Source organism: Triticum aestivum, chromosome 3B, assembly GCF_018294505.1.
Source record: "Triticum aestivum cultivar Chinese Spring chromosome 3B, IWGSC CS RefSeq v2.1, whole genome shotgun sequence".
NCBI lineage: Eukaryota > Viridiplantae > Streptophyta > Magnoliopsida > Poales > Poaceae > Triticum > Triticum aestivum.
Genome location: NC_057801.1, coordinates 104,763,258 through 104,785,487, shown reverse-complemented (window position 1 = coordinate 104,785,487; position 22,230 = coordinate 104,763,258).

Here is a 22,230-nt window from a genome sequence, read left to right as displayed (position 1 = left end):
CAATGGGAAGGGGAGTCCAGAAATAACAACCCGGACTCAGCCGCACCACCTGACACCGAACATTCTGACACAACGGGAGGCTCTGCCAATGAAGTAACATCCTCAGCCCACGTAATAATGGCAGTCATTGCCCTGTGGACAGAACCATTCTTAGCCTGCCTAACTAGGAAGGAACTCCCCGAGGACCAAAACGAGGCACGCTGCATAGTGCGGCAATCTAAAGCCTACAAAGTCCATGAAGGAGAGCTTTATAAGAAAAGCACCACCAGAGTCCTTCAAAGGTGTATCTCCGAGGAGGAAGGGCGGACCCTTTCTGGCTGAAATTCATGGCAGACTCGGCGGGCACCACGCCGCAGCCCGGGCCCTTGTAAGCAAGGCCTTCCGTACTGGATTTTATTGGCCGATGGCCCAGGCAGATCCTCAGGACTTAGTCCAACGATGCGTCGGTTGCCAAATATTTGCTAACCAAAGCCATATGCCACCCACCGCCCCCCAAACTATACCCATCACCTGGCCCTTTGCGGCCTGGGGGCTTGACATGGTCAGACCCCTTAAAGGGGGAACCCACAAGAAAAAATACTTATTGGTCATGGTTGACAAATTCACCAAATGGATAGAGGCCAAGCCTGTCAAGACGACTGAATCCGGACCAGTGATAGACTTCATATCAGGGGTCGTACACCGTTACGGCGTCTCCCACAGCATCATCACTGATAATGGCACGAACTTTACGGCGAACGAGGTAAAACTCTGGTGCAACGACATGGGCATCAAGCTCGACTACGCTTCAGTCTATCACCCACAAACTAATGGTCAAGTCAAACGGGCAAATGGTCTAATCATGAGCGGCACCAAACCCAGACTAGTGCGGTCCCTCAAGGAATCTAACACGCACTGGGTAGAGGAGCTCGACTCCGTACTCTGGGGGCTGCGGACCACGCCGAATCGCACTACCGGATTCACACCATTTTTTATGGTATACGGCGCAGAGGCAGTTCTGCCATGTGACATAATTCATGACTCACCTCGCGTGCGCATGTACGAAGAAAGAGAAGCCGAACTCGATTGGCAGGACAGTTTGGACGCCTTGGAGGAGGAGCGCGACATGGCAAAAGCCTGTTCCACATTCTATCAATAGCAGGCTCGAAGATATCAGAGCAGAGAAGTACGGGCCAAAACCTACAACATTGGCTAATTAGTTCTACATCTGCCGGACAAGAAAAAGGACAAACTCAAGCCCAAATGGGAAGGTCCCTTCATAATCGACCAAGTCCTGACTGGTGGAGCCTACCATCTGCAAAATGCATCGGTTAACCGACTCGAGCCGAACCCACGGAATGCAGCGCATCTACGAAGATTCTATGCCTAGCGCCGGACTCTGTGTTCGTCTCCTTCCTCTATCCAGATTTTACACATTAGCTGTATTTTATTTCTCTCCTTCTCCTTCCTTTTCTCTTACAGCCTTTTAAGGGCTCGTTTGCGCCTCGTTCGCACACAATTGACGCGCTATTCGCGCTCATTATACCTGGGGGCTCCTTTAACAGAAGCTTGTTTATACGGGCCTCGTGCCCAACACATGTGTCACACTTCCGCATGTACCTTTTATTCACCATTATATGCATCGATATGACTTAAGTTTTGGCCAAGCTGGGTTGCCTAGCTCCTATGCTTACCCCTACATCCCCGATTGTTCGGCTAGGTGGTAAAGGGAGCACCTCTGCGATTGTTACTGCCGGGTCAGCCGGATGTGTACCTCAGACTGGGTCAAGCCAAAATCTAGCGTTCTTAAGGGGATATTCTGTCGGTGAATTAAAAGATGATTTCTTACTCGTTTATTCATCTGCCCCTAGATGCTTTTCTGCTTTTTTCGCAGTCCGGACATGCACTTTAGGGCATGCCTCCCAGGGAAAGGAACCCCTAACGGAACTATTCTCCCTGGAAGATGTTTCTTACTAATCATGTAATATAACATAACTAGTTGGGCACTTGTCTAATAAAGCACTATTGACCCCTACGCCTGGTCTCCACGCATGCCCCGGTTCTTACATAACCGAGAGGGTATTCGGACACACTCCGGACTATCGGTCCCGATGTTGAAGCGAAAAGGTCCGCCATGACAAACGATCTACAATCCGGCTAGAAGGCATTTTACATGTCATTTTAAATTACATAGTCAATTTGACTGGGTATATTCTTCTTCGATACCATCCAACAGGCTGTCTAATTTACAGTCCTGTTGGGAATACTTGGCGGCCAGCTCTACCTGGCCGTACACTAAACTGACAGGGATCTCCCTCCCATCGGGCCCCACAGGTCCGACCTCGGCCATGTGGTTTGGGTCAGCCTTCGTGTACCGCGTCTTCACCATGGCCCAGGCCTCCCTGGCGCCTTGACGGCAGGCCGATATCTTCCATAATCGGAAGTACCGCCGTGCTCCCTTCAGCTTCTCTACAAGCTCTCCAAGGCCTTCGGTCATGGAGACGGATGGCCATAGAGCCTGGGCAACACCTTGCATCACCCGCCGAACTCGTTCGTGCAGTTGTGATAGCTCGGGAAGAAGGTCACCCATAGAACCGGACATTTCCTCCACAGGCCAACCTGTTAGCATACCTACAGACATAACTCTATCAATCGACTTCCTCGCCGAACTCTTTTTCGAAAGTTCGTTCAAGCACTTACTAAAAATGCCGTGTCGAAGCCGCTGATTCTCCTTTACGGAGTCCGACAGCTAAGCACGAACATCCTTTAGTTCCTCGCCTAGCTGGGTGTTGGCATCTTGAAGCTTGTTCTTCTCTTGCCTCACCCTCGTAAGCACGCTCTCACCGGCCTTTAACTAGCGCAAGAGTTGCTGCTTGTCCGGATCAACTCCGGCGCCATCTGCACTGTTATTGTCAGAATTGCACACATGCCGCACTTCACAACATACTTATCTTTCGAAGCATGTATTACCAGAGGGTCCTCCTGGGCCTTTCCTGTTGCGGCTAGTGCGGCCTCAAGTTGGGCTTTGCACTCTTCCAGCTCCTGGGATAGTTGGGTATTCTTTTCTGTAAGATCCTGCATAGCAAATGATCCTTAAATCAGTTATTCTAACTGTTTCAAGTCTCGGGGGCTACTGACATATATAACCATCAATTTTTCCCACCCGTATATCTTTTACATACTGCTCTATGGCTCTGGCTAGACCATTTTGAGCGGCACGGAGGTATGCATCTCCCGTATTAAAGGCGTCCAACGCCTCTTGGAAAAAACAAGCATCACGAAGAACAGTCCGGCGACGGCTGTGGTTCATGGCACTCTCCACCTCGGAATTGGTGGCAGACAGCCCGTCCGCATCCTCTGTCGGAGGAGCGTCTGGTGCGTGCCCCGTGTTCGCCTCCGCTTCCGGGCCCTGCCTTGAAGCCTGGCCGGTGGATATAGTCCGGCGGGCGCTCTTCTTCCTGAAGAAAGCATGAGCATTAGTTTGCCTTGAGGGCATAAACCCTGGGCATTAACATTGCACGCCATACCGTTTCACCGGCGTCTCGATCCGGTCCGCACTTCTTTTTAGCCCGCTGGGCCTCAATGGCCCTTGTTGGCTAGCCACCGCGGGCTCGGCCCTCCGCCTCAAGGACCTCCCCTGCAAAAAACGCCATTGGTATACGATGATCAAAAATAAGCACGGATGGATCCTCTTGAAAGTACTGGGACTTTGGTCTCGGTTACCTTTGAGGCTGGAAGTAGTCTGGGATAATCGGCCGTAATGGCCACTTAGGTGTTGTCCTTACTCAATTGATGAAACACCCCATCAATCAGCTCCACACATAAGTCCGGGTCCTCTCGGGAGTCCGGGTCGAGGGACCGTTCCGGGTCCTCGGGTTGTGGAGGAGGGTTGTTTATCTCCTTTACAGTCTGGCGTAGCTCCTGCGTTAAAATTGCTAGACTAAGTACTTAACTATGGGAATATGAAAACGGATGGGCAAGTGAAAGTGCTCGTTTACCCACCTTGGAGGATTGTACATAGAAAATCCGCCCCGTGGGTTGACACGGAGGAATTCCTCCTCCTCTCCCTTGTACAAAGCGGACAAGATCTTCATTAGAGTGGCAGCCGAATCCGGCCCCTTACGGCTGCACCGTGTGGCATCGTCCTCCCCGTTGAAATCCCACATGGGGTGGCCTCTGTACTGAAGCGGCTGCACCACCTCCCCCCCGCGTAATGCATGTGGCCATGAGCTCAATCATGGTCAGTCCGGAATGAGCTAACAACCTTATCCGGCTCATCAGGTAAAGGACGTCCTTCTCATTTCCTTCTGAGGGCTCCGTCGGTGCTAGCTCAGGCGCTTCTTCAAGGGAGCATTATCGAACTCAGGGAGGCCGATCCGTATAGGGTCCGGCAGAGGGACGTCTTCTATATAAAACCATTCTAAAGGCCAGTCTTCGGATGCTTTCTTTGGGGTTCCGGATAGATATCCGATCCCGGCGATGCACCATAGTTCGGCTCCGCCCACTTGATATATCGACCCCTCCTGAGAATGGGGCACGAGGCAGAACAACTTCTTCCACAGCGCGAAATGGGCCTCGATGCCCAAAAACAGCTCGCAAAGGGCTACAAAGCCCGCAATATGCAATATGGAGGCAGGCGTAAGGTTGTGTAACTGGAGGCCATAGAACTCCAGGAGCCCCCGGAGAAACGGATGAATTGGAAATCCGAGCCCTCTTATTAAATAAGGGACAAGGCATACCCGCTCTCCTTTGGAGGGATTGGGGACGCTCTCCGCTTGCTCTCCGCCATTATAGGTGGCAATCCCGGCTCGAACTGGGACCATGTAAGCTGGGGGGAGAAGCCCCTTGGTTTGGAGTGATACTAGCTTGCTGTACGGGACAGAACACCTCTCCCAATCTCCAGGCTGAGGGCTGGAGGGACGAGAGGAGGAGCTGCATTGATCGGCCATGATGGAATGGATCTCTGTCGAATGCGCTCTGGTGAATACTCGCGGAGGTAAGATGGTGTGATTCGGATCTAAATCCCCACCTCTTTTATAGGCGGCCCATTTGCGCAGCTAGGGGGGTTAAATGAAAAAACACCCTGTCTTTTCGCATTCTTTTGACATGTGGAAGATGGCCATTATTGGGCGCAGAAGCCAAGGAGCACAACATTCACCAGAAGACGGACACTATTCGACAGGTATATGGGATTTGGAGAAGAACCCGCCTTGCAATGTCGAAGACAAATATGTGCGCCGGACTCATCGTCATTGAAGCCTGCTTCGGGGGCTACTGAGGGAGTCCCGGATTAGGGGGTGTCCGGATAGCCGGACTATACACTTTGGCCGGACTCCTGGACTATGAAGATACAAGATTGAAGACTTTGTCCCGTGTCCGGATGGGACTTTCCTTGGCGTGGAAGGCAAGCTTGGCGATACGGATATGTAGATCTCCTCCCATTGTAACCGACTCTGTGTAACCCTAGCCCTCTCCAGTGTCAATATAAACCGGAGGGTTTTAGTCCGTAGGACAAACAACAATCATACCATAGGCTAGCTTCTAGGGTTTAGCCTCTCTGAGCTTGTGGTAGATCTACTCTTGTACTACCCATATCATCAATATTAATCAAGCAGGAGTAGGGTTTTGCCTCCATCGAGAGGGCCCGAACGTGGGTAAAAACATCGTGCCCCTTGTCTCCTGTTACCATCCGCCTAGACGCACAGTTTGGGACCCCCTACCCGAGATCCGCCGGTTTTGACACCGACAGATGGCCTACTAATTTTTACTGGGCCGACCTTTTCAGAGGAATGGGCCTCTGTTGGGCCGTGCCACGTGTCGATGTATCATAGGCGCCTTCCGTCCAATGAGTGGATGACATATGTCCCAACGATGAGCCGACACGTATTTCCTCCAGCCAATGATGATTTTACACGTGGAAAATCCCCATTGGTCGGGGCTGTTAATGGGTTATCGGATTCAAAACCCGACCCGATAGCTTAAGGGCGTTCCGTTATGGTGGATGCCACGTGTCAGTCACCCTTGACGAAAGCACTTCTGTGACGCGTGATTTATCGTCATGGAAGTGGACACTTCTGTGATGATAATTTTGGTAATGTCATGGAACACTTCTACGATAGCACAAGTACGACTATCTTGATTCTGTCATAAATTTGTCATGGATGTACATGCATGGAAAAAAACGCGAACTACTGTGACAAACACATATAATCATGGAAGTGTATTTTTTTGTAGTGCTCCTGACAGGAAGGGTAATTGCTGCAGCTCTATACCGTTCAAGATTACTTGATCCATCACCATCTGTTGAAGCCCTAGGGTTATCAGAATCAGATGAAGATACATCGCCTGAAGCATGAGTGCTGTCGCTGCTACTCGACATCTACAGGGAACACATGTGGAACTCAGGAAAGGAGGATAAGCATAAAACTAACAACTTGGTATCAAGCTGTCTAAACATGCCATGCAATAATTTAGCAAATGTACGGCTTATTTGTTAAGTTATGTGACTCGGGCGCCCGCGATCTATAAATCGGCAGTAACTTGTTGGAACAAATACATCTTATATGTACTAGTTAGGAAGGTAGATAATGAACATATATACGCTCTTTGTTATTTTATAGCCAATTTGGGAACATACGGAACAAAATAGGAAGATGGATTGTGAGGAAATATGCCTCACCATGATGGTGAGAAGTAACTAACATGTTTCTTAATGCAAACCCAGCCGGACCATAGGAGAGGCAAGGGTTACAGGATCGATATGCTCGAGAGTGGCTGGTGAACAAACGAATACGGTGAGGCGCGGGCAGCCACGTGTTGGGAACGACATTGGAGGTAGGGTTGACATCGAAGAGAGGGCACACGGCTGGGGTGAGCACGCCGGCACCGGCGAGGGTTCTCCTGTGGATCTGGGGGAGGGGGAAGCTGGCAATGGAGATTGGATGGACTAGTTGAGTGAAACACGGGTGTGCGATGGGGGGTGTTGGCGGCCTAGGTGAAAAGGGTGAAAAAATATCCCCGGTCACCGCACGGAAAGGCCTATGCAAACGACTGCCTCTAAGCGCTCGTGTGCACAAAGAGAATAATTTCATTTGAAATGAAGACTTACTAATTTTGAAATCAAAATGTGGGTTCATCGTTTTGCCTCAAAAAGTTTCCCACGTTAAGCAATCACCATTATACCACGGGTTTGATTTGCTGGTGCATTTCAGGTCTCGTGTGCTATATTTAAGACATTTTTTGGCATTTACCGTGCATTTTGGCACATAAATCAAATCCTAGCCGGACTGCATTTGCTGTCGAAAGGGATAAGGATTGCCATTCGATCTGGGAGCATCCAACGGTGCAGACGTATGCTGCCTCTTGAGCTTGTGTTGGTTTTTCCCTTGAAGAGGAAAGGGTGATGCAACAAAGTAGCATAAGTATTTCCTTCAGTTTTGAGAACCAACATATCAATCCAATAGGAGACGATGCACAAGTCACTGAATACCTGCACAAACAATCAACAACTTGCAACCAACGCGATAAAGGGATTGTCAATCCCTTCACGGTCACTCGCAAAAGTGAGATCTGACGGAGATAGATAAACGGTAAAGTAAATATTTTTGGTATTTTTGGTTTATAGATTGGAAAGTAAAGATTGCAAAATAGTAGATCGGAAACTAGCAAGATGTAAACGAGATTCAATATACTGGAAAAGAGACCCAGGGCCTTAGGTTTCTCTAGTGGCTTCTCTGAAGATAGCATATATTACGGTGGGTGAACAAATTACTGTCGAGCAATTGACAGAAAAGCGCATAATTATGATGACATCTAAGGTAATGATCATGAACATAGGCATCACGTCCGTGTCAAGTAGACCGACTCCTGCCTGCATCTACTACTATTACACCACACATCGACCGCTATCCAGCATGCATTTAGAGTATTAAGTTCTTAAAGAACAGAGTAACACATTAAGCAAGATGACATGATTTAGAGGAATTAAGTCAAGCAATATGATGAAATCCCCATCTTGTTATCCTCGATGGCAACAATACAATATGTGCCTTGCTACCCCTACTATCACTGGTAAAGGACACCCAAAGCTAAGAACACTTCTCCCATTGCAAGAAAGATCAATATAGTAGGCCAAACTAAACCGATAATTTGAAGAGACTTGCAAAGATATCAAATCATGTATATAAGAATTCAGAGAAGAACCAAATAATATTCATAGATAATCTTGATCATAAATCCACAATTCATCGGATCTCAGCAAACACACCGCAAAAGAGTATTACATCGAATAGTTCTCCAAGAACATCAAGGAGAACATGGTATTGAGAATCAAAGAGAGAGAAGAAGCCATCTAGGTAATAACAATGGACCCGAAGGTCTATGGTCAACTACTCACGCTTCATCATTGGTGTTGATGTAGAAGCCCTCTGTCATCGAATCTCCCTCCGACAGAATGCCGTAAAAGGCCCCAAGATGGGATGTCATGGGTACAGAAGGTTGCGGGGATGGAAAAGTGGTTCCGTGGCTCCCCTGATGTTTTTAGGGTGTAAGAGTATATATAGGCCAAGGAACTAGGTCAGGGGAGCTACGAGGGGCCCACGAGGGTGGAGGGTGCGCCTACCCCCTGGGCGCGCCCTCCTGCCTCGTGGCTTCCTCGTTGCATCTCCTAACATATTTATCCATGTAATTTTATTTATTGTGGCATGAATGTTCAGTCCGAAAGATTCAAGACAAAAGTTTAATATTGACATAAAAACAATAATACTTGAAGCATACTAACAAAGCAATCATGTCTTCTCAAAATAACATGTCCAAAGAAAGCTATCCCTACAAAATCATATAGTCTTGCTATGCTCTATCTTCATCACACAAAATATTTAAATCATGCACAACCCCGGTTTCAGCCAAGCAATTGTTTCATACTTTAGTATTTTCAAACTTTTTCAATCTTCACGCAATACATGAGCGTGAGCCATGGACATATCACTATAGGTGGAATAGAATGGTGGTTGTGGAGAAGACAAAAAGGAGAAGATAGTCTCACATAAACTAGGCGTATCAATAGGCTATGGACATGCCCATCAATAGATATCAATGTTAGTGAGTAGGGATTGCCATGCAATAGATGCACTAGAGCTATAAGTGTATGAAAACTCAAAAAGAAACTAAGTGGGTGTGCATCCAACTTGCTTGCTCATGAAGACCTAGGGCTTTTTGAGGAAGCCCATCATTGGAATATACAAGCCAAGTTCTATAATGAAAATTCCCACTATTATATGAAAGTGACAACATAAGAGACTCTCTATCATGAAGATCATGGTGCTACTTTGAAGCACAAGTGTGGAAAAAGGATAGTAACATGGCATGCTCTCAGGATCCTATGGAAAAAAATTGGTAAAGTTTGGCACAAGTTTTGATGCTCACACCTTCCAAATATGAGCATCTCACAAGAAGGATCATAGTTTCCAAAAGGAGACGCGACACTTCGGACTCTAATCGTCAGTGACTACATCATTCCGCCTCGAGTTTTTTTCATGGTAAACAATCACGTATATAACCTAGGTTCAATTTTCTGGCCCATTTCAGGTCTCGTCTGCTATATTTAAGTCATTTTTTGCACTTACCTTACATTTAGTGCATATAAATTCAAATACGTTCTACAACTACATCTGTGTGGTAGTTAGCAAAGAAGGTGTACAAACCATTTCTGTGTCGCTTTGCGAGTTTTTCATACTTTGTCCAAGAAACGGGGAGATGTTTCAAACATTTCGGCCGTGAGGAGCGGCCATCAGTGTAGGCCTAGTTGGTATTTTAATTACAGGGAATTCAGATGGAGTCCAGACATCATCAAAATCGGTGTGTGCCCATCGCGTGCTCCCATGACCCCGGGGAAAAATTGGTAAAGTTTGGCAGAAGTTTTGATCATCCCGCCTTCCAAACCGGAGCATCTCACATGAAGGACCATGGTTTCCAAAAGGAGACGTGTCAACTGAAACTCCAGTGGCCGGTGACTCCATCGTTTGGCCTCATACAAATTTCCACGGTACGCAATCACCATTATACCACATGTTTGATTTTCTAACGCATTTCATGCATCGTTTGCTATAATTAAGACATTTTTTGAATTTAACATGCAATTTGTGAATCTAAATAAAATCACAACCGGAACTGCATGTGTTGTCGAAAGGGTGGAGGATTGTCGTTCGATCAAGGAGAATCCAATAGTGCAGACATAGGATCCGCGGGGTTTGGGTTCTGGCCAATCAGAACCCATGACACAGATCACGTGCGTGGCAGGGGGCATCGGCCATGGTTTAGTAGGCACACGGCTTTCGTGAGGGAACTGTGTGCTATTTGAAAACATTTACATGAACTAACAACATATTTTCATTTGAATGAAAACATTAGTTCATCATTTCGCCTCCAATTTTTTTCCACGGTAAGAAAACATGATTGTACCCTATGGTTCGATTTTTGGGTGCATTTGAGATCTTGTTGGTTATATTTGAGTAATTTGAGATCTCGCAACTACACACGGGTGTTAGCAAGATCATTTGTGTGTCGCTTTGCGAGTTTTCATTCATTGTCCGAGAAACGGGAAAAATTCAAACAGTTCGGCCGTAGGGTGCGGCCACATGCGTAGGCCTTGTTGGTTTTTTAGTTACAGGAAATGCATATAGAGTCCGGAAATAACGAAAATCATTGTGTCACTGTGGCGTGCTTTCACGATCACATGGAAAAAGTTGGTAAAGTTTGGCACAAGTTTCGGTGCTCGCACCTTCCATACCGGAGCATCTCACAGGAAGGATCATTTATAGTTTCCAAAATGAGAGGCGACACTTCGGACTCCAAATCGTCAGTGACTACATCGTTCCACCTCAAAAATATCATGGTAAACAATCACGGATATACCCTTGGTTTGATTTTCTGGTCCATTTCAGGTCTCGTCAGCTATGTTTAAGTCATTTTTTCCTCTTACCTTGCATTTAGTGCATATAAATTCAAAACCCTACTACAGCTACAGGTGGGTATTTTAGTTAGGCTATACTTAGGCTACTCATAGTGGAGACTATCATATACTAGTATCATGCATACGAGACTAGTTTATGATACTACCTTTAATTATAGTGCATATATAGTATAATAGAGTAGTATCATAGATGATCATATTTATTGCCATGCATGACACAAATTAGAATCACATTTAATATGATACGATATCTACCTATATGTTACTCTAACCCTCTCTATCTTCTTTAATTATTTGCCACATCAGCATACTTGCTATTTTCGAGTGCATGATACCGGCTCTGATCCCACCACTATGGCCAGCCTTTTAGTGGGGAGTATCATATAGTAGTATCATGCTTATGATTCTAGTGTATGATACTATGTACCTTCATAGTGCATAGTATATATGTAGAGTAGTATCATAGATGACCGTATTTATGGCCATGCATGACACAAAGTAGTATGGCATTTATTTTGTTATGGTATCTATCTATGTTACTCAAACCCACTCTCCCTTCTTTAATTCCTTGCCACATCATCATATTTGCTATTCTCGAGTGCATGATACCGGCTATGGTACCCCCACTCTGGCCGGCCATAGCAAAGAAGGTGTACAGATCATTTGTGCATCGCTTTGCGAGTTTTCATCCGTTCGTCCGAGAAGCGGGGAGAAGTTTCAAACATTTAGGCCGCGAGGTGTGGCCACTGGCATAGGCCTAGTTGGTATTTTAATTACAGGAAATTCATATGGAGTCTGGACATCATCAAAATCGATGCGTGCCCGTGGCGTACTCTCATGACCACATGGAAATTTTTTGGTAAAGTTTGGCACAAGTTTTGATGATTGCTCCTTCCAAACCGGAGGATGTCACATGAAGGATCATGGTTTCCAAAAGGATATGTGTCAATTGAAACTCCAGTGGCCGGTGACTTCATCGTTTGGCCTCATAAAAATTTCCATGGTACGCAATCACCATTATACCATGAGTTTGATTTTAAGGCGCATTTCAGGTATCGTTGGCTATATTTAATACATTTTTTGAGTTTAACATGCAATTTGTGGATATAAATAAAATCACAACTGAAACTGCATGTGTTGTCAAAAGGGATGAGGATTGCCGTTCGTTGAAGGAGAATCCAACGGTGCTGACATACGATCCGCAGGGTTTGGGTTCTGGCCAATCAAAACGCACGACTTAGATCACGCACGTAGCTGGGGGGCATCGGCCACGGTTTAGTAGGAACAAGGCTTTCATGAGTGAACCGTGTGTTATTTGAAAACATTTACATGAACTAACAGTATATTTTCATTTGAATGAAAACATGAGTTCATCATTTCGCCCCCAATTTTTTTCCACGATAAGGAGTCACGATTGTACCCTATGGTTCGGTTACTGGTGCATTTGAGATCTCGTTTGCCATATTTGAGTCATTTGAGATCTCACAACTACACGTGGCTGTTAGCAAGATCATTCATGTGTCGCTTTGTGAGTTTTCATTCATTGTCCGAGAACGGGGAAAAAATTCAAACATTTCGGCTGTAGGGTGCGGCCACAGGCGTAGGCCTTGTTGGTTTTTTAATTACAGGAAATGCATATAGAGTTCAAAAATAACGAAAATCATTGTGTCACTGTGGCGTGCTCTCACGGTCGCATGGAAAAAAATTGGTAAAGTTAGGCACAAGTTTCGGTGCTCGCACCTTCCATACCAGAGCATCTCACAAGAAGGATCATATATAGTTTCCAAAATGAGATGCGACACTTCGGACTCCAAATCGTCAGTGACTATATCGTTCCACCTAAAAAAATCATGGTAAAGAATCATGATATACCCTTGGATTGATTTTCTAGTCCATTTCAGGTCTCGTCTGCTATGTTTAAGTCATGTTTCCACTTACCTTGCATTTAGTGCATATAAAGTCAAAACCCTACTACAACTACATGTGGGTGTTTTAGTTAGGCTATACTTAGGCTACTCATAGTGGAGAGTATCATATACTACTATCATGCATATGATACTAGTGTATGATACTACCTTTAATTAAAGTGCATATATAGTATAATAGAGTAGTATCATAGATGATCGTATTTATTGCCATGCATGACACAATTAGCATCGCATTTAACATGATACAATATCTACCTATATGTTACTCTAAACCTCTCTATCTTCTTTAATTCTTGGCCACATCAGCATACTTTTTATTTCCGAGTGCATGATATCGGCTATGATACCACCACTATGGTCAGCCTTGTAGTGGGGAGTATCATGTACTAGTATCATGAATATGATTCTAGTGTATGATACTATGTACCTTCATAGTGCATAGTATATATCGTAGAGTAGTATCATAGTTGACCGTATTTATGGCCATGCATGACACAAAGTAGTATGGCATTTATTTTGTTATGGTATCTACCTATGTTACTCAAACCCACTCTCCCTTCTTTAATTCCTTGCCACATCATCATATTTGCTATCCCTGAGTGCATGATACCGGCTATGATACCACCACTATGGCCGGCCATAGCAAAGAAGGTGTACAATTCATTTATGTGTCGCTTTGCGAGTTTTCATCTGTTTGTCCGAGAAGCGGCCACTGGCATCGACCTAGTTCGAATTTTAATTACAGGAAATTTAGATTGAGTCTGGACATCATCAAAATCGAAGTGAGACCGTGGCGTACTCTCACGACCCCATGGAAAAAAATTGGTAAAGTTTGGCACAAGTTTTGATGATCGCTCCTTCCAAACCGGAGTGTCTCACATGAAGGATCATGGTTTCCAAAAGGAGATGTGTCAATTCAAAATCCAGTGGCCGGCGACTTCATCGTTTGGCCTCATAAAAATTTCCACGGTACGCAATCACCATTATACCACGGGTTTGATTTTCAGGCGCATTTCGGGTATCATTGGCTATATTTAAGACATTTTTTGAGGTCAACATGAAATTTGTGGATATAAATAAAATCACAATCGGAACTGCATGTGTTGTCAAAAGGGATGAGGATTGTCGTTCGTTCTAGGACAATCCAACGGTGCAGATGTACTATCCCCGGGGTTTGGGTTCTGGCCAATCAGAATGCACAACTCAGATCACGCGCATGGCTGGGGGATCAGCCACGGTTTAGTAGGAACACGGCTTTCATGAGTGAACTGTGTGCTATTTGGAAACATTTACATGAACTAACAACATATTTTCATTTGAATGAGAACATGAGTTCATCATTTCGCCCCCAATTTTTTTCCATAGTAAGAAATCACGATTGTACCCTATGGTTCGATTTTCTGGTGCATTTGAGATATCGTTTGCCACTTTTGAGTCATTTGAGGTCTTGCATCTTGACATGGGTGTTAGCAAGATCATTCCTGTGTCACTTTGTGACTTTTCATTCATTGTCCGAGAAACGGGAAAAAAATTCAAACAGTTCGGCCGCAGGGTGCGGCCATAGGCGTAGGCCTTGTTGGTTTTTTAATTATAGGAAATGCATATAGAGTCCAGAAATAATAAAAATCATTGTGTAACTGTGGCGTGCTCTCACGATCACATGGAAAAAATGGTAAAGTTTGCCACAAGTTTTGGTGCTCGCACCTTCCATACTGGAGCATCTCACAAGAAGGATCATATATAGTTTCCAAAAGGAGACGCGGCACTTCGGACTCCAAATCGTCAGTGACTACATCGTTCAGCCTCGAAAAAAATCATGGTAAACAATCACGGATATACCCTTGGTTTGATTTTCTGGCCCATTTCAGGTCTCGTCTGCCATGTTTAAGTTAGTTTTTGCACTTACTTTGCATTTAGTGCTTATAAAGTCAAAACCCTACTACAACTACATGTGGTTGTTTTATTTAGGCTGTACTTAGGCTACTCATAATGGAGAGTATCATATACTAGTATCATGCATATAATACTAGTGTATGATACTACCTTTAATTATCGTGCATATATAATATAATAGAGTAGTATCATAGATGATCATATTTATTGCCATGCATGACACAAATTAGCATCACATTTAACATGATACGATATCTACCTATATGTTACTCTAACCCTCTCTATCTTCTTTAATTGTTTGCCACACCAGCATACTTGCTATTTCCGAGTGCATGATACCGGCTATGATACCACCACTATGGCCAGCCTTATAGTGGGGAGTATCATATACTAGTATCATACATATGATACTAGTGTATGATACTATGTACCTTCATGTGTATAGTATATATCATAGAGTAGTATCATAGATGACCGTATTTATGGCCATGCATGACACAAAGTAGTATAGCATTTATTATGTTACGGTATCTACCTATGTTACTCTAACCCATTCCCTTCATTAATTCCTTACCACACCATCATATTTGCTATTCCCGATTTCATGATACTGGCTATGATACCCCCACTATGGCCAACCTTAGCAAAGAAGGTGTACAAATCATTTGTGCGTCGCTTTGCGAGTTTTCATCTGTTTGTACGAGAAGCGGGGAGAAGTTTTAAACATTTCGGCCGCGAGGTGCGGCCACTGACATAGGCCTAGTTGGTATTTTAATTACAGGAAATTCAGATTGAGTCCAGACATCATCAAAATTGATGTGTGCCCATGGCATGCTATCACGACCCCGTGGAAAAAAATTGGTAAAGTTTGGCACATGTTTTGAGATTGCTCCTTCCAAACTGGAGCGTCTCACATGAAGGATCATGGTTTCCAAAAGGAGACGTGTCAATTGAAACTCCAGTGGCCGGTGACTTCATCGTTTGTCCTCATAAAATTTCCATGGTACACAATCACCATTATACCATGGGTTTGATTTTTTGGCGCATTTCAGGAATCGTTAGTTATATTTAAGACATTTTTTGAGTTTAACGTGCATTTTGTGCATAAAAATAAAATTACAACTGGAACTGCATTTATTGTCTAAAGGGATGAGGATTACCCTTTGATTTGGGAGCATTCAATGATGCATACGTACGAATTGTGGGGTTTGGGTTCAGGCCAATCAGAAATCACGACTCGGATCGCACGCGGTGTTTGGTCGGTACACGGCTTTCATGAACGAACTGTGTGCTATTCGCAAACCAGATTTCATATCTTTTGCTCACACATACTGGAGTGAGATCAATTGAGTGTGCTACCTCTATGATATAATAATAATAATAATAATAATAATAATAATAATTATTATTATTATTATTATTATTTTAATAATAAACAGTTCATATTTATTGCCTGAGCTGACAGCATATTAAGGTCAACATATTAATGGTTATTGCATCAATAGAAAACCGGACATAACTCACAAATTTAGTACACGCGACAGTTCCAAATTGAATAAATTAAATTGCAAGGTAGGCATAAAGACTAGTCTTATGGCTTAATTCCCATGTACATGGGGGAACTGGGATCATTACGTTGACCCCGAATGAACTTGGCTTTTCTGATGTTTTTACGCTTCTATGTTACATGGGTGTGTGATCCCTTGGCTGGTAACTCAGCAAATTCATCGTACTCATCCTCATCGGCAACATGCTCGACACCCAGTACCCACCTCTTCCCATGCATCACTACATGGCAGTTCTTATGCAAGGGGTCTTTCGCATAGAAAATCGGGGTAGCATCGCATCGCTGGCAAGAATGAATGGGCCTTCGTGATATGCCATCGTTGTCCTGTTAACACAGGTCTTGCTGTAATCATCAACCCTTACATGACCAAAAGGGATCCATGCGCACCTGAATAATGCCACCTTAACTTTCACATAGTTAAGCGCCCGAATCACTTTGATGATTCCATGGCATACTCTTTTATTGTCTTCATCTACAGTCATGCAATCTAATCTAACAAAGCTATTCTTATATGAGGTCTTATCATCACGTGTAGAATGTGTATCCATTTATGTCATATGTTTGGTACCTCAACACTGTAGGTGATGGCTTTTGTGCCAACCACGTAGCAATGCCATGGATGGATCCTTGTGCCAAACGATTCTTCAGCCATTTAGCATAGTTCTTAGTGTGCTCCTTCATCTCCACATCTAATGAAGGAACCATTGGTAAGAAGCTTTGGCGTATCTCTGCCAAGTGTTCTTCGGCGTAAGCGCTGAGAACTGGGCTGTTAAGCAGTACCATCAAATGGGCTTTCTCTGCCAATTCTCCGGTTGCAGCCATTTGCGTGCCAGCAAGGACCGGCTAACCTTTCAGCCTTCCCTCCTGGTGAGAGAGGGGGAAACCTATAGGTCTTAGTTTCATGTATTCGGTGAAAAACTCAACCACCTCCTCCGCGGTATAACCTTGTAGGATGCTTGCCTTTGGATGGTTTCGGTTCCGAAAATAGAGCTTCAGTATTCCCATGAACCGCTTGAAGGTATACATGTTACGAAGAAATACATGACCATAATACTTTATCTCGTCGACAAGGTGCATAGTGAGATGGACCATGACATCAAAGAATGATAGTGGCGAAACATCTCTAGGTTGGACAATATTCTTGCAATATCATCTTGCATATGATCCAACTCTTCAGGATCTTCAACTTTCTGCCATAGTTGGTTGAAGAAATCATAGATCTCAATGAGTGTGTTTCTTATATCTTTGTCCATCAGATTCTTGATGGCCACCGGGAGGATTTGTGTGAACATTATGTGGCAATCATGTGACTTCATGTGTCCCAACTTTATTTTACCTAAGCTCACATCCATGAGACTTCTGATGTTTGTGGAGTAGTAAGAGGGTGTCTTAACTAGCAACAAATAGGTGAAGAACTGTGTTGCTTATTTTGTACTGAAATCATAACTCTAGCGACTTTTGATGAATTTGTCATCATCTTATGCTTCACTCTTGTGTTCTGATTGATTAGCAAGCATATCAAGCCATGCACCATCACCATCCTTTGTTTTACCTTTAATCTTGAGAAGAGTACCAAGGATGCTTTCACATACGTTCTTCTCTACGTGCATGACATCGATGCAGTGATGTACACATAGAATTTCCCAGTAAGGTAATTTCCAGAGCACCGATTTCTTCTTAAACACTTGACCCTTGGGTGTTTGTTTCACCGTCAAAGCGTGCTTCTTTCCAAGAACAACATTAATTTGTTTAGCTATGTTGTAGGACCTTGAGAAGAAGTAAGTCTAGAGGGGGAGTGAATAGACTACTTGACCAATTAAAATCTATGCCTTTTCCCAATTTTATTCTTTGGCAGATTTTAGCTATCTTAGCACAAGTCAAGCAATCTTCACACAATTCAATCAAGCATGCAAAGAGTATATGAGCAGCGGAAATTAAAGCATGCGACTTGCAAGAATGTAAAGGGAAGGGTTTGGAGATTTCAAATGCAATTTGGAGACACGGTGATTTTTGAGCCGTGGTTCCGATAGGTGGTGCTATCGTACATCCACGTTGATGGAGACTTCAACCCACGAAGGGTAACAATTGTGCGAGTCCACAGATGGCTCCACCCAAGAAGGGTCCATGAAGAAGCAACCTTGTCTATCCCACCATGGCCGTCACCCACGAAGGACTTGCCTCACTAGCGGTAGATCTTCACAAAGTAGGCGATCTCCTTGCCCTTACAAACTCCTTGGTTCAACTCCACAATCTTGTCGGAGGCTCCCAAGTGACACCTAGCCAACCTAGGAGACACCACTCTCCAAGAAGTAACAAATGGTGTGTTGATGATGAACTCATTGCTCTTTTGCTTCAAATGATAGTCTCCCCAACACTCAACTCTCTCTCATAGGATTTGGATCTGGTGGAAAGAAGATTTGAGTGGAAAGCAACTTGGGGAAGGCTAGAGATCAAGATTCATATGGTAGGAATGGAATATCTTGGCCTCAACACATGAGTAGGTAGTTCTCTCTCAAAAATGGTAAGTTGGAAGTGTAGGTTTGTTCTGATGGCTCTCTCCGCGAATGAAGAGGAGGTGGAGGGGTATATATAGCCTCCACAAAAATCTAACCGTTACACACAATTTACCAATCTCGGTGAGACCGATTCAGTAAACAATGTGACCGTTAGGGTTTTCGGTGGGACCGAAATGCAACTCGGTAGGACCGATATGGTTAGGGTTAGGGCATAACGTAATCTCGATGAGACCGATTACACAAACTCGTTGAGACCGATTTTTGTAATAAGCTAACCTGAGAGTTGGTCAGGCAAACTCGGTGGGACCGATTACTCAAACTCGGTGGGACCAATTTTGGTAATAAGTTAACTAGAGAGTTTGCATTGAAATCTCGGTAGTACCGATTGCTCAAACTCGGTGAGACCAATTTTGATAATGGACATACACAGAGAGATTACAATCCCATCTCGGTGGGACCAAGATCCCTATCGGTGAGACCGATTTGCCTAGGGTTTGTGGCAGTGGCTATGACATCTGAACTCGATGGCGTCGGATAGATAGAATCGGTGGGGCCGAGTTTGACTTTGGGTTTAGGTCATATGTGTGGATGTGGGAAAGTAGTTGAGGGCTTTGGAGCATACTAAGCACTTGAAGCAAGAAACTCATTAGGCAACACCTCATCCCTTCTTGATAGTATTGGCTTTTCCTATAGACTCAATGTGCTCTTGGATCACTCAAATATAAAATGAAGAGTCCTGAGCTTTGAGCTTGAGCCAATCCTTTGTCCTTAGCATCTTGAAGGAGTTCCACATCCTTTAGTCCATGCCACTCCATTGTTGAACTTGTCTGAAATATACTAGATAAAAGTGTTAGTCCAACAAGAGATATGTTGACACTAATTACCAAAATCACCCAGGGAGCACTTGTGCTTTCAATCTCCCCCTTTTTGGTAATTGATGACAACATACGTCAAAGCTTTAGATAAAGATATAGAGAATAGTAAGCAAAGCTTTGGAAAGACATGTAATAACCATAGGCGCCCCTACATGTATGCAATCATGTGAATATGGAATATAGAAGCATGTGAGAGCATAACCATGATAGAGTAGGCAATGTGTTACATGTATCTTGGCCATATGCATCAGAGCGAAGAATGTTAAGAGACAATACCTTCATGCTCATGAGTCCTTCTTGCAAATAGTATGTACATCAGCAAGAATTCCTCATACACATGATTGTGATGCATATACTTACCTTGTGGTCTTGAGTTGGCTTAGGATGGAATGAACCTGCATAAACAAGGTTAGATAACACAGATACACCTACTAGCCAGAGCAAACAGAAGAAACCACAAGAATACCAAGACTGGGATGACATGTAGAAAGTGAGTACTAAGTACCACATTGGATTAGACATGTCCCCAAAGGTAGAGATATGCAATGAATTTAAATGATTTCCTTCCCTTAGATGTCTGGCTCCCCCTGAATCTAGCATGGGATACTGGGAGAAGATAGGGAACAGAAAATCAGAGCCCAAAGAAACAAATGAACAAAGCTAATGCGAATAAGCACATATGAACATGTCTTTCCCCTCAAGAATACATGTCGCATCTCTCCTCTTGAACACCAAGCATCTGGGATCCTTGAGAATTACTTTCTACTCGAGTATTCTCTCCCCGTGGAGATCTCTTTCTCCTCCTGGGTAAGTGATACTCTCTCCCTTTGAAAGTGATAAGCTTTGATATGATCTCTCTCTCCCCCTTTGACATCAATTTCCAAGAAGGGCCTTCTGGAATTTGTCATGTATGGGTTTGATCCTTGAGTCACAGAACAAAGCACTGATAAAAATGTGATGCTTGTAGAGGACAAGATTCATTGAGTGGAGCTGGATCAAAAGTAAAGATGAATAAGTGGCAAAATGTTTTTCCTGTTGTGAAATCGGTAGCACCGAGTGGTATGATTCGGTTACACCGAAAGGATTCGGTTGGGCCGAAAACAACAAATCGGTGAGACCGAATTCATCGCAGAGAAAACACTTGTCACCTCAGCTCACTAGACTTGTAAGATCTAACAATGATTTGCAAGGAATTAACTGAATGATATGCAATGAATTGGATGCAGGAAATGCAGAGCAAACAGAAAAGAAAGAAATCTAGATGAAGTTTTTTTTTGAAAGGGGAAACAAATATGCATGAGACAAATGCAAGAGCATAGAAAAGAACACAAGTAAAACTTCATCTAGAGTTGGTCGGGGACAAAGTCACCTATGTTAGAGTATATTGACTTAGGAGTCATGTGAGATCACTTGATCATAGGTCATACTCATCGTTTAAGCTCAAAATGGGGTTACCATTTTTTGTTTAAGAATCTTGATGTACTCACATCTTGTCGAGTTGCTTTAGCTCATGACTCGGAGGAAAGCTTCTCTAAGATGGAATAATATACCTCGGGTGGTGGTGTTAATCATGTAGTTGAACTTGTGTAGGTTGCTCAAGGTTGATGTAGTTCATCAAGAGTTGGGAGCACCACTTGGAATTTGAGTTCATCTACCTACATGGGTTAGTTATTGCAAGGAAGAGCACTTGTGTATCCAAAAATGACAATCATGAAGCTCAACATAGAAATTGTCAAAGGATATGTTTGAATGGTTTCGTGCTTCCTTGTCTTCAACCACCATAGTGTAGAGACTTGGTGATGTAGAGATTGCTCAAGATATGAGTAGGTTACAATCCTATGGAATTTTATTCAACCAAGTACCTACATGGTTTAGATAACATGCAAGATGCAAATATATCCAAGACATAAGATTTTCATGATAAGATAAATATCAAGGATTAGTCATAAGCTCATGTCTTGCATGTATCCATTGGAGTTTCTACTCCAAGTTTGAAGCATCAATGATGTTAAATTCTCCTCTCAACCTGCAAAACACTTTGTCATCAAGAGGTTTAGTGAATATATCCGCTAATTGCTTTTTGGTGCGAACATGCTTAAGATTAATGTCACCCTTAGCAACATGATCTCAAATGAAATGATGATGAACTTCAATATGCTTAGTTTGAGAATGTTGCACGAGATTATGACCAATTTTGATAGAACTTTCGTTGTAACAAAGCAATGGAACATGTTTCACATATTTCCCATAATCTTTAAGAGTTTGGGTCATCCAAAGTAATTGAGCACAACATGAACCAGCGGCAATGTATTCCGCTTCGGCGGTGGATAAGGATACCGAGTTTTGTTTCTTGGAAGACCAAGACACAAGAGATCTACCAAGAAATTGACAAGTACCTGAAGTGGACTTTCTATCAACCTTGTATCTGGCATAGTCCAAGTCGGAGTAGCCAATAAGATCAAAAGAGGCCCTCTTAGGATACCAAATGCCAAAATTTGGCGTA